This window comes from Solanum pennellii, chromosome 7 (assembly GCF_001406875.1).
Source record: "Solanum pennellii chromosome 7, SPENNV200".
Classification (NCBI taxonomy): Eukaryota; Viridiplantae; Streptophyta; class Magnoliopsida; order Solanales; family Solanaceae; genus Solanum; species Solanum pennellii.
In genome coordinates, this window is record NC_028643.1 from 61,334,921 (window position 1) to 61,349,269 (window position 14,349).

A 14,349-nucleotide genomic window follows, 5' to 3' on the forward strand; every position below is an offset into this window, starting at 1 on the left:
AGAGGAGGGGGGCTTGTCCCAAAAATCATCTTAGTAGAGGCTTTCGATATTAGTATTTCAGCTTTATGTCATGATCAGATAGACATATTTAAGTATTAATTTTTATACTTTAGACTACTTATTTATCCTAATTTCAGTTTCCACATGATTATTTTCAGTTATTATCTACGTTTGTCTTACATGCCATACAATTAGTTAACTTGGGGTTACTTGTGGTTTTTAGCACCGTATTATGATTAGGGGATAGTCTCAGATTCAAGTATCTTAGGGTGTTTGAAAGACACATTTTATAGAGTCTTATTTATGGGTGTTCATAACCCCAATTAAGAGTGCCAACTTAACCGTTTACTAATCGTAAGAGGTGGCTCAGATCTGGTACAAGCAGTGGGATGATGAAAAATGTGTTGAGTAGCCCCCTGGATTAGGAGAAGCTTATGACTACATGTCACGATCCAAGAATACCCCCTAGACATGACATGGTGAGTAGAATATCAAGATAGACCGAACAAACCAACATAAAAATGAAATAAGGAGATAAATGGAATATAAATCTCAAATGAGAATCTCAACATATAAGAGAATCAGAGTACAAAGACCATACGTCTTCCATCAATTTACAATTCTATGTTGTCCAAAAAAACATCGAAACAATTCTAAGGCATATGACTCCAACATGGGAGTCTAAGACAATCACTAGACTACGTTTAGGTTAAGGACAACAACAAATTAATAATAAAAACGAATGATGCACAAAAGGTACGACATGATCACAAAATAAGCATTAACATAATAACACTTCCAAAATATCCTAAAATCTAACTCTATTAAATGAGCATGATCAACAACAAAACCAACCCCAATTCCAGCAACTCAACATGAATTTAAATTTGTAAGCTCAATCTAAAGATTGGGAAACCGTGGATTACCTCAATGTGGGCATCACATGCTCCAAAATCATGATTTCTAAGCTTTCCCCTTTTGAACGACCTCCGATTGCTGCCATTCTATAAAAATATGCCCGCAACATCAAAATAGATGTTTTGACACCAAACACACAACAATTGGAGACATACCCAATAATTAAGTCAAAAAAAATATATGAGGTCCACGCTGGAATTCCAAAATTGACTCCGTCAAAAGGTCCTAATAAGTTAATTGAATTTGTGTCCTAAAATGGGACACATTTCTTGATTAAAAAAAAGAAGAATATCATCTCAAGTAACAAATTCTCACAAAAGGCATCAAAAACATCATTTAAGGGCTAGAAGAGGTCTAGGGAGCAAGAATTTACCTCCGAAACAAATCTACTACACTTTGGCGGATGTCCCAAAACGAGGCTCCACCAATTCCTAGTAAGAACCAACAAAAAACACTCAATTTGAAGGTCTATATATAGCTTTAAAAATCAAATTCAACATAAACGAAAAAGTTTAACAAAATGGGTATAACTACCTGCAGGTACCTCTAAAGCGGTCACTTTGTCTTCTTAAGTGGAACAACAAAAGAAACGCTTGGCTGCTAAAGTTGACTAGCTACATAAGCCAGCTACTGCAAAAACGAACAGATGTCCGCTCAATCGAAGCCAAGACCACTAAATCGATTGGCTCCTAGCTAAACTGGATCGCTAAAGCAAATCCCTACCGCTAAAGCAGAGACTTATTAACTCTTAAGCGATACCAATGCCAAAGAAGAGGTTGCACGATCAAGAGGCACCAGAAAATTTAAAGAAGTCCCAACAAACTTACTTAGGTTCTTAGGATTTGTTATGAATCCTATGCACACAAATGAGATATGCCACCTACTAAATTTGGTATTTTAGACTCGTATAGATGCTAAAAGTTAAAACCAAGGTATTCTCAATGAAAAGTGGGTTGCATACCCAAATTTTATTAAAAGCAAACATCCATATAACGGCTCAAAATGAGCTCAAAAGCCTCGAATTGAGCCCGAAAACCTTTTAAACAAAGCTCGACATTTCAAAACTTACAGAAACATTACAGTTGACATCTGAGTCTGTCTACCTTAACTTTTGATCAAAGTCAACCATTTAAGTTTTAAAAGTTCTAAAACACAAAAACTTGCACAAAGCTAAAACGTTCGATTAGGTGACGAATTGTCAGTCGCAGTAAGTGATAAATGACTTTAGGTCGCTATAGGAATGCTTTAAATGCAGAAAAGAATATGAAAAAGATAAAATGAGATGGAAGTTATTACAACATTCACTACTAAAAAAGACTTTTATTGAAAGTAAAGAGTCAAGAAGTATCTAAAGGCTCAAACAACCACGAAAACTGCTCTCACATCTCGTGCTCGATTTCCCAAGTACCTTCCTTGAGTGGACGATGCCTCAAACATACCTTAACCACATGAATATATCTCGAATGCAACCATTGTACATCTTTATCATGAATAACTACTCTCCTCCACAAAGGTCAAATGATCATCCAACTCAACTGAATTATATAGTAGTACATAAGACTCATCAACAATATACCGACAAAAAATAGAAATATGGAAAACTGGATGAATAGTTGAAAATACAAAAGGTTGGGACAAATTCTGAGCGACATTACCAATAGATTACAATATCTCATATGGCCCCACATACATGATGATATTTACCTACCTCTCAAACCGTATTACCACTTTCATGGGTGAATAAAAGGAATACTTGGTCGCCAACTCCAAAAATCTCAAATGTCGATGCCTATGGTCAACATAACTCTTATTCCTAATCTAAGACGATCTAAGCCTATCTTAAATCACTCGCACGTGATCTAAGGCCTTCTGAAGCAAATTGATACCACGTGGCCTAGGCTCTGAAAACTCAAACCAACCAACTGAAAAGTGACAACGCCTACAATATAAGGCCTTAAACAGGGCCATCTAAATACTCAAGTGGTAACTTTTGTTACATGAAAACTTTTCCAATGCAAAAAACTGGTCCCACTAACCTCAAACATCAAAAACACAAGCCCGTCCTCTAAAATTGGAATAGTACGCTCCGACTACCCATCGATCTGCAGGATAAAAATTGTGCCAAGATCAACACGGGTACCCAACTTCTTTATAAGGTCCTCTGGAAGTTTGAAAAGAACTAAGATACCATACTCAACTAGTGGATATTCCATCCCATGAACATGAACTACCTCACGAATGTAGACTTAAGCTAACATCACAGCACCGAAGGAAAACTAAATAGGAAGAAAATGTGCTGATTTGTTCAATCAACCTATGATGATCTAGATGTTGCCAAAACCTCTAGAAGTTTGAGGTAATCTCATAACAAATTCCATGGTGATGCGCTCCCACTTCTAATCTAGAATATGGGCAATCTCTAAAACTAACCACCAAGCCTCAAATGCTCGACTCTTCTGTTTGCAATATAACAAACATAATACAGAGTTCTGTAATATCACTCCTCTTGCTGATCCACCAATAATCGACCTCAAGTCATTAAAATCTTTGAAGAACTCGGATGAATATTATATCTAGAATCATAGGCTTTATGAAGAATCAACAAAATCAATCCCTAGCTAACTCACGGAACACAAATACGGGTGAAATCTTTATCACCCTATCATAATCCAAGGTAGCCTACTTGACCCCACCTCATAAAACCTAATCTTAAATAGACACCTAGGCTTCATCCTCAAATTGACAACCACAGATCCGTTACAACAGAGATGACTAAACTCCCACATAGGCTAATACCCGCCTAGAATCTGAAACATCGAGTCGAATCATCATAGTGGCTAAATACTAGATGTCTGACGACAACAGTTTCTCTAAAGCATAAAGTAAGGCTAGAATACCCATACTCACTATTTCCTCAAAGTGCCCTCTATTATGTCGCGTTGCTCGGATGGTATAAAACATAGAAGTCGTAGCCCTTTAAAAGCTCAATCCACATGTACTACCTTAAATTAGGACCTTCTAGCTCTCGACTCATAATATATTGTTTGATATTATAATAAGTGTAGATATCACATCGGACCCCATACATATAATGCCTTCAAATCATGAGCATAAAACTACCATCGCCTACACCAAATCATAGATGGGGTAGTTGGGCTTGTGTACCATAAGTTACCTTGGCACACATGTAATACACGACCCTACTACATCATTAAAATACACTTTGGAGCCCTTTCCCTTAATAGGAAGTCTGAAAAGAAGATAAGTAGTAAGCAACTCCTTGAGCTTTCAAAAGCTTTACTCATACTCTTCAGACCACTCGAAAGGAATACCAAAGTGATTCAACTGAGTCAAAGGTGGTGAAATTATCTAGAAACCCTCCATGAATCATCTATTGTAGCCTACTAATCTGAAAAAACTTTGAATCTCTTTCACTCTATCGGGATATTCAGGAAGAACAGGTTGTTCCAGCTAGATACCGTCAAGAATTCTTGACTATTGCATGGGAACAGGTTCATCTTCGAAGTATTTTTCCTTTTCAATATTTTTCTATTGGAGCTTCCCTCATTCCTTTTATCGAACATAATGATGCGAATCGAGCTTTAGACCAATCATGAATATCTTTAATCTTTACTAGATCCACCATAATGGCATCTCTAGACACCACGTGCCTCAAGAATGCTTCAGACTCAAGTCAAAACTTATTCTTCGCAAACTTGGCATAAAACCACTGGTCTCTCAAAGTCTTGAGTACAGTCTTCAAATGTTGATCATGCTTCTCCCGACTCTAAGAGTATACAAAAATGTATGTAATGCAAAAAATGATGAATGAGTTAAATTATGCATCATCAAGTTCATGAATGTCGTCGAGGTGTTAGTTAACTCAAAAGACATCACTAGGAACTCATAATGATCGTAACGAGTCTAAATGCAGTCTTAGGGATGTCTGATGCCTTTCTCTTCAGTTAAAGGTAAACAAATCTCAAGTTAATCTTAGAAAACACCACGATACATGAAGATGGTCAAAACAAATAGTCAATATGACGCATGAGATACTTGTTCTTCACCATTAACTTTTTCAGTTGCCTGTAATCCATTCAAATCCTTACAAACTCTGTTACTAACAGAACTATGGAACCCCGAGGTGACACACTCGACCAAATGAATCCCTTACCTAAAAGATATTGAATAAACATTGAATTCCTTGATATTTTTAGGGTCCATACAATACAACATAATAGAAATAGGATGAGTATTTAAATCGATTTCAATTGTGAAGGCTAGGTATCTAGTCGGGAAGACATCTATGAAATCTGGCATGATGGGGGCTGAATCAATTGTAGGTCTCTCTGTACTAACATATCGCATGTAAGCCAAATAATATAGACACTGCTCATAGCCAACCTTTGAGATCGAACCAAATAGATAACTTTGTCGGTGTGTGAATAAAAGAACCCTAACACACCACTGGGGATCACCAGGCATGAATAAGGTAAAATGTTAGCAAAACAATACATAACCCTTCGATAGAGTGACAACTAGTGTATGTCAGGATAACATTAAAATTTAACACACCCTATAGTATCACACCACTAGATAATCACCAAATAAGATTTGTATACCTGATCTATTACTATAGAATCCCCCATATGTGTCGAATCATGCAACGAAGATAATAAAGGCTCATAACACATACTCAACTCTGAAGTGTTTGATGGTATATAAAAATCATACATGTGATAAAAATGTTTGATGCCTTTGCCTTGTCCGTAGCTGGAGATGCATATAGGTGGCTCTCTCCATCTCTACACTATGCATCTATCCCACCACTTGACCTGTCTTCTCGAGATCCTCTTCAAGATTTTTGGTGACCACCCCACCGATCCTGACATAGACCCTACATATTCACTCTTTTTTCTATTCAAAGATTAGCCCCTATTGGTTCTAGGGGTTCTACTACCGACACTGGCTGAGATGAATATGGATCAAGGATAATGTATTGTCCAATGATTAAGATCACAGCACTCAAAACGACCTTGAGTAGGCCAACTTTGCGAAGGTCGGCCACTACGACTTGAAGAACCCAAATGAAAATTCTTAGAACTCTTATATGCACCCCAACCGCTCTGAAGCCTAAAGTTTTTCATGAATAAGTCGGCTAGACTGAACCTACATAAATAGCTAGTGAGGTATGTCATAAGAGTCCCAATCCCTAGAATGGGACCCAATGGAGCTTCCCCCATAACGAGCTTTTTTGTTGCTACCCATTTGGGACTCTCAATGTAGCTCCTCTATAGTACGCGGTCCGTAGTATCTAGAATTAACCTCCCTAAAATCCACATACTCTGTCTCAATCTGAATTTTTAGCCTAAAACCACAGATAAAACAACAAACCCTCTTACGCTTAATAGGTATTATAATCGCGGAATGCCTAGAGAGCAAATGGAACCGAGCTTAACACTCAAATGCAGTCATAAAGCCCTATTTTAGCTTAAAATTATTCCTGGATTCAATATCTGAAAAATTGTGTTATGAATCTTGCCAAGAATGCCTAAAAAAACTGTATCAATGACATAGAAGGTGACTCATCTAGTCTACACTCAATGAGTGCATACCACAACCATTTGGTTGGCTTGTAAAGCTGATAAGTTGTGAAGTCGACTCCTATCAACTCCACAAGTCCTAAAGTGTAAAATAGTTCACTACAAGTAGTTAAAAGATAAGGAGCATCCTCCTTAATAGCGCAAAATATCTTAGCGATGACAATCTCAAGAACACTTCGAGCATCTTTTGCTTCTTTAATGAGATAGCCATGAGTGCCATAACTAGTTGTCAGTAGTGGATGTTGGGAGTATCTCTACCTGTGTAGATGCTGCGACAAAATGATCTTGTGGGGCTAGCCTAACTGGAGATAAATGTAACGACGTGCAAGTACACCCTAGAAGAAAGGATCACTCTTGAGTCGTCACAAGTCATACTTGACCTCACAGAGGTCTTGTAGCTATCATTTATTACATAAGATATGAAAAGTATTGCGGAACTAAACTTTTCACAACAATAATAATAAGACACTCTTTTATAAAGTACTAAGGAAAAAGTCTCATCGTCACAAGCCAACTTAAAGACACATCTTAAGTATCATAGGGTCACGACCCTTTACATTGAAAGAAATACATAATAAGTCTTATACAAGTATTAAAGAAGAACTAAAGAAACATAGACTATGTTCTCGAATATATGAGGACATATCAAGTCTTGAGAGAGTCAACTTCTCAAGCTTTGCCTTCTAGGAACCTTCACTTGCCTTAAACCTATACTTATAAAGCATAAAAAAGTATGAGGTTAGTACAAACATTGTACTAAGCATGGCATTATGCAAAATCATGTAAAAGAGGACATTTTAGTTGAAATAAAGCTTTCATGCCATTTAAGCAAAACTTTCATGAATATAGTCACCAAACATCAAATAGATCATCATTTAACACATAAAGTAAAACTCCCATAATTTCAACATAAGATTATACTTTACAGTGAACTCATCAATCACAAAGTCTATTCCTATCCAAAGTTATCCTAAGACTCACTTGGATAAGACATAAAGAAACCGCCCATACAATCTCATTAATACACACCTAAGTGATTATTAAGGCTACCAAGGATAGGCATGTTTCATCTTATTTAACAAGTCAACATTCAATATCAAAGACACTAGAGGAACATACTTGCATTTAAGGACTTCACATAAGAACCATCCTCCAAGACCACCCCCTAGTTACACTTAGTGCAATATGAAAGTATCATCTCATACTATTGCTTCCACCTTAGTTCTCCTTGAGGATTCCCTTAGACTAGACACATCACATTCATCATTTACATAATCTTCATAAATCTTTCACATAAATCATCATACTTCATGAATCTTAGACATAGAATCAACATGCTTCACTTTTATTAAACATAAAGTCACATTACTTCATTTACATCACATAATGACCCATTCATTCATTTTCACATAAGGACACACCAAGACTCCCTCCAAGTGCCTACTTGTACAATGGATAGATAGCGTCTAATTCCACCACCTACCCTAAGTAGTACACCCTATAGAAGACTTAGTTCATCACATTCATTTGTGGGGCTAACTTTAACCGACATGGACCATGAGAGCAAGACATGGAATTCGGTATCAACCCTAGTGGATCAGGATCCCTACTTGCCTAAGGTAGGGTCTTCTTGCCTTTACATGGATTTTTCTCCTATAACTACTCCTATACGGGCACATAGTTAAGGGATAAGGAAATTGCTTCTAAGTAACTGATTCTCTACTAATGAGGAGTACTCATCTCAAGAGGTATATTGAGCACAACATCTCTATCACGAAGTGTATTGCCCTTATTCAATTCCTTTCGATGCTAAGCATAACTCCCCCACGGAGTCTAAAAATTAATTAAATATGGGTTAAGGGATAGCTATTTAACACCACATCTCAATTAACGAAGGTTACTTATCCCTACAGGTTACTTTTGAACACCACATCTCAACTCACGAAGGGTATCCAACCTCCAACCTATCTTAGAAAGCTCTTGGGAATAGTGAGGTTGCTACTAAACACTTCATATCAACTCACGAAGAGTGTACACCCCAAAATCCTCCTTCTCATACTATATGAATAGTAGGGATATTCTAGACACTTCATCTCTACTCATGAAGAGTGTCTACCCTACAAAATCCCCCATTTCAATTATAACTTCATTCATACATTCAAAGTGTTGTGTGCGAGTACATGTGAGCACCCTTTCACATAATACTTATAATCCATAACATTGACTTCTAAACATTCTCACGCCTACATCCATCATACTTCACATCACGCCTACATCCATCATACTTCACATATACATATACTTCATTTAGACATAACATCTCCAAGATACACATTAACAACTTCATAAAACATAGCATGCATAAACATCATAGTCATCACTTCACTTCATATTTCATGCCTTCAAGGCCATAGTTAAAATACACACATTTATACAAATATATTCATGTACTTCAATTAAACACCACCACCAAAGGTGGACCATATTACTCAAGATTACTTCACAATAAGAACTAAGCAATATAACAAACTTACCATTCATCCAAGCCTTTACTACCTTTTCTCAACATTTCGTCAAAACATCATAGTAAAACATGAATAGGCAATATCTAACTCAAAATACATAAACACTAAACCCACTTCATAAGCTAAAAGTTGGAAATATACATGAGCATGGGTTCATTGGGGTTTTGACATTAAAATCATCAAGTAACACTAAAGATAACACATTTCAATCATTAAAACATTTTCATGCAAAGAACCATGCTTAGAGTCAAAGAGAGAAGAAGTTGAAGTTTGAAAACCCTTTTTGAAATCTCTTTTCAAGGATGAACTACCATACCTTAATATAAAAAAAACCCATGAGATTTGAAGAACAAATCCGTTGGCATCCATAGCCCAAGCTCTAAGACCTTGACCTTCAATGGAGGCTTAAGAGAATTTTTGAAGAGAAGAACTTTTGATGGTTTTGGAAATTTTTGATTTCTAATTGAGGGTTTGGGGTGATTGATGGAGGAGTGAGTGTATAATGACCTAAAATCAGTATATAATACAGAAAAAAAATATTCAAAATACCCCTACATCAATTGGACCTTTTTAGACAAGTCAAACGTAACTTAAATTTTTGGAATTATCATCGGGAAATAAGTCCGCGTCGTGAAGCTTTTCCCACAAGATTTTTCGAATTAAATTTTGGAACAGTGGAGTATGCACATGTCCGTGACGCGGAGGTACAATTTGGACTTGGGAGGAACAAGTCCACGACGCGTACATGTTCCTTTCATGTACAAATCCTGCTGCCTTGGGCAGCTTGTTGGCCAATGGTTGGGTTCTCCTCAAGGACCTCTAGGTTGGTCCTTGGGGTGTCGTAACCAGACGTTTTGAATGTAAACATGTCTCTCTATGTGTTACGGTCATCCCCACTTCTTTTAGACTCTAAAAAAACACACAAAAACACATACAACATACAAGGACACACTAGCACACACACAAGGCTAGTTTCCAAACGTCTTGGTTATCGCTTGACGTTTGACTTCCAAACTTACCAAACTGACTTCAAACATTAAAATTCACTATTTTAACACTTATTAACTCATGAAACACTTGCGAAACTCTAGTTCAACTTAGTTCATTATGAGGGTCGCTACAATGAAGTGTGTTGCATTCCCCTGGTATGGATAATAATTAAACGATAGCGGTTTGCAAGTCTAGAGACACAACTGGTCTTGATGGTGGCTAGGTTGGTCATGGCCCCTCCTTCTATAGAGTCCTCTATTTTCCCTGGAGTGGTGTTGTAGACCTTGCATGAACTCAAGGTCGTCCCCCGCCCCTAGTTGTTGGGGCTTTACCATATGGCTCGGGTGCATCACCTATTTTCACCGAGCTCCATACGTGATCCATCTTGTAAAAAGTGAACAAGTACGATTCTAAGAAACTTATAAGATACACGATGCACAATAAGGATACAAAAGAGAGAATTTTCCAAAAGATGTACTATAACCTCCAAAAGAGAGGATACAAATATCTCTGCACTAATCTTGAGGACTCTACTAGATATTAGCTCTTTACAAGCGACATTAGTGAACCTGGTTCTGATACCAGCTTTTCATGACCCAATAACTTAAGTCCTGATAACACCTACTCTAACCTACCAGATGAGACCTATAACCTGGAATGACAAGTAAGAGACATACATGGTAAAATAACAAAAAAACAAGAGATACATGATATACATTATAGGAAATAGTGGATGGTAAGAACAAAAACAAATATATATAGTGGAACAAAATATATACAAACTTGTCTAAAAAACTAAGGAACATACAGATAAAATACTAGAAAAAGACATGTTGATCCAAGATATGATAAGCTCACCCTCGTCTATGAAAGTCCCTACAATCGACTTTATATCAACATTGGCAACTAGTGCTCATACCTGCATCACAAAACCAAATGCAGACGGTAGTATAAGCACTTAAACAATAGGTGCAAATATGCATTATAAGTTGACTAAACTTGGAAAGTAAAAGCAATAATGAAAACTTGAAAGGGAAATAATAAGAAACCATGAAAAGAAAAAAGTATCAAAAATCATAAGTAGGAAACACAAGTAAACAGAAAGTAAATATCTAACTAATACCTAACTGGCCCCATAAGCTCAAAAGCTACACTCTTGCACAATTAAAATTAAATCGCCCAAATGGACCCCCATAAGCTAGGTGGAATCATAGAAAAGCTACGGGACTACTAGGTAAGCTTTAGATCACCTCCATATTCTCCACGGCCATCCACAAACTCAAACCGCAATAAAGTCAACCCAAGAACCCAAAGAATCACCAAGTCAGAACTCCAATCCGACTAATAGAGGTGGGCGTGGACTCAAATCAAGTCTAAAAGATGAGTCAAGGCCTCAAACTATGACCACGGATACACGCCAAGGCCTCAAGCCTGGTAATAGAAGGTCTGCCAGGGCCTCAAACCTAGTTAATAAAGGGTACATCAGGGCCTCAAACCTGAGTAAGATACGGTACAGAGGGCCTTCAAAACTAGGATAATAAAGAATAATACATACCTCAAATGTGGGAAATAAATCTAAATATCTTCGGTAACCCCCAACTGACTCATACCATAGAAAGGAACCATCTCTAGAGTTTCTCAAGACTCACTCCAGCTCCAAATCCAAGATTCAACCTTAATCGCCAACCAAAGCTTGAAATATCCCATGAAAATGTGTGAGTCGGTCACAACGGTAAAATGTGGATGAAAAGGTCATTAGAGTTGGGCCATTAGAGTTTATTAGTCACCTAGCTAAGGATCACACTACCAGACTCAAGTCTGATATATCAGTCTATAGGGAGCTAAGTTGTCCCAAGCGAAGTGGGAAGAATTCTAAGGCTTATAGACTCCAACACACGGTCTAAGGCAATCACTAAACTAAGCGTACACTACAAAAAAAAATATATTTATAGCTACAAAATCTAAGCTATGAATTCAAATATTATAACTATTGCCTAGTAATAGTCACAATATTTTGAATTTATAGCTATCGACAAATTCATAAAAATTCTTAGCCACAAAAATAAATTAACGAAGCTAATATTTTATTTTTGCTTTAATTATTAATAGTCGTGGCAATAATTACCTAAATAGCTACAAATTTACTGCTACAATATAATTCTGTAGCTGATCATCAATTTTTGCTACGTGATAAATATTATTGTAGCAATAGTAGTCTTTAGCGACTATAAATTTTTTGTAACAAATTAATGTAGCTAAATAAAATATTTTGCTTCAAGTTATAATAAATTGTGGCAATAGTTAAATAAAATAGCCATAAGTTTTTTTCTATAATAAAACTTTGTAGCTAATAATTAATATTCGCCACGAGTTAAGATTTATTGTAGCAATAATAACTTTTTAGCGACAATATCTTATTTGAAAAAAAATATTTTTGCTAGATAAATATTTTTGCTAGCCATATGTATTTTGCTATAGCAAAATTTTGGAGCTAAATTTTAACTTAAGCCACCCGTTGGAACTTATTATATCAATAGTATTCTTTGAGCCACGATAAATTTATTTAAAACAAACTAGTATAGCTAAATAAATATTTATTCTTCAAGTTCTTAAAAATTATAGCAGTAATTACAAAATTACCCATAAATATATTGGCTATAGTAAACTTGTAGCTAATTATTTACTTTTTCTATGAACTAAAAGTTCAATTGAAATAAAACCTTTCGCCGCAATACATTATTTGAAATAAAATATTGTGGCTAAATAACTATTTTTCCTTTAAGTTATAAAAATTATGTTTATAATGGACTTTATTGCTATAATTATCTGTAATGAAAAAATAAAATAGTTATTGTTGTGATAAAATTTGTAATTAATTGCTTATTTTTATCGTGAATTATAATTATTGTAGTATTAATAAACTTTTTGCTTCATTAAGTATTATTTCGAACAATTAAAGTTACAATTATACTAGTACTAATATAATAACAATAATCAATTACAACAAATTTTTATAATTAGATGAATATTTATATTCTATAAAATTAAATATTTATATGCTGTCATAGACAAGTTCTTACATCGGATCATAAAATTAATTACTCATCAAAATATTATTTGAATTGTAGACAAATGTACCAACTAAGGTCAAAAAGTAAATTATAGAGACAATCATTATTATAAAATCATACGACATGAGATTATATAACTATTATATGTCTCGTAACTCAAAATTATACTATCTAACAATACATTTATCGAATTAGTATAATTAGAGGTGTTCATCTTTTTATTCTATTTAATTTTCAAGGTTTTAATGTTAAAATTCCAAAAATAATTTAAATAAATAAGATGTTATTATACAATTAACTTTGACCAATTAATTATATCAAAATTTAATAAAATCAACTTCACTAATTCAAACCTAGGCTACAGCTTGATCAGGTGCTTCGACAATATATAATTGTTATTCAACTCGAACCTATTTATTGAATCAATATAAATAAATATTCCATTCAATTCAATTTTACAGATATACTTATTAGTTTAAATATAATCTAATGGAATTTGATCAAGTGATATTATATAGAGTTTAAAGTTAAAAATTGCATTAAGTTTCACTCATGTTCATCTTGATCAACTATTTTAAAAATTACTATTTGACTTGAACTTATTAAATTGAGACAATATCTTTACCCATTTAATGTATATAGGTACTGATTATTTCATTTGGTTCAATTTTATATTGTTTAATTTGTAAGGTTCAAATATAATTTATATTTAGATTATATTTAGTTAAGTTTAATTGACTATTTAAAATATTTTTATACAAAATCGAATCAAAATTCACTCATACTTATCCTGAATAAATGCTTTAGAAATTATTTTTTGACTCGTACCTGTATATATTATTAGAATAATGTCTCAATTAATCTACTTAGATGCTCTTATATAGTTCGATTTGATTTAGTATTACGAGATTTTACTTTATAGTTATAAGTTTTTAACATAATTTAAATGAATAAATAACAATGTGTCACAACTTCAATAATAAATAACAAATTAAAATAATAGATTATGTCATTTTGAAATTATTTTTTTTATTTCAATATTTATTGGAATTGTAATTTAAGTTTCGAGCAGGAAAATAATTTTTTAAATATATTTTTTAATGATCAATAGTTAAATTTCTTAATTAAATAATTAGAATTAGCTATTGAGCTGAACCTGATAAAACAAAAAATAAAATAAAATATACGATGTAAATAAAAATTATTTGTCACATAATATTATTAAAAATATTGTTAAAACAA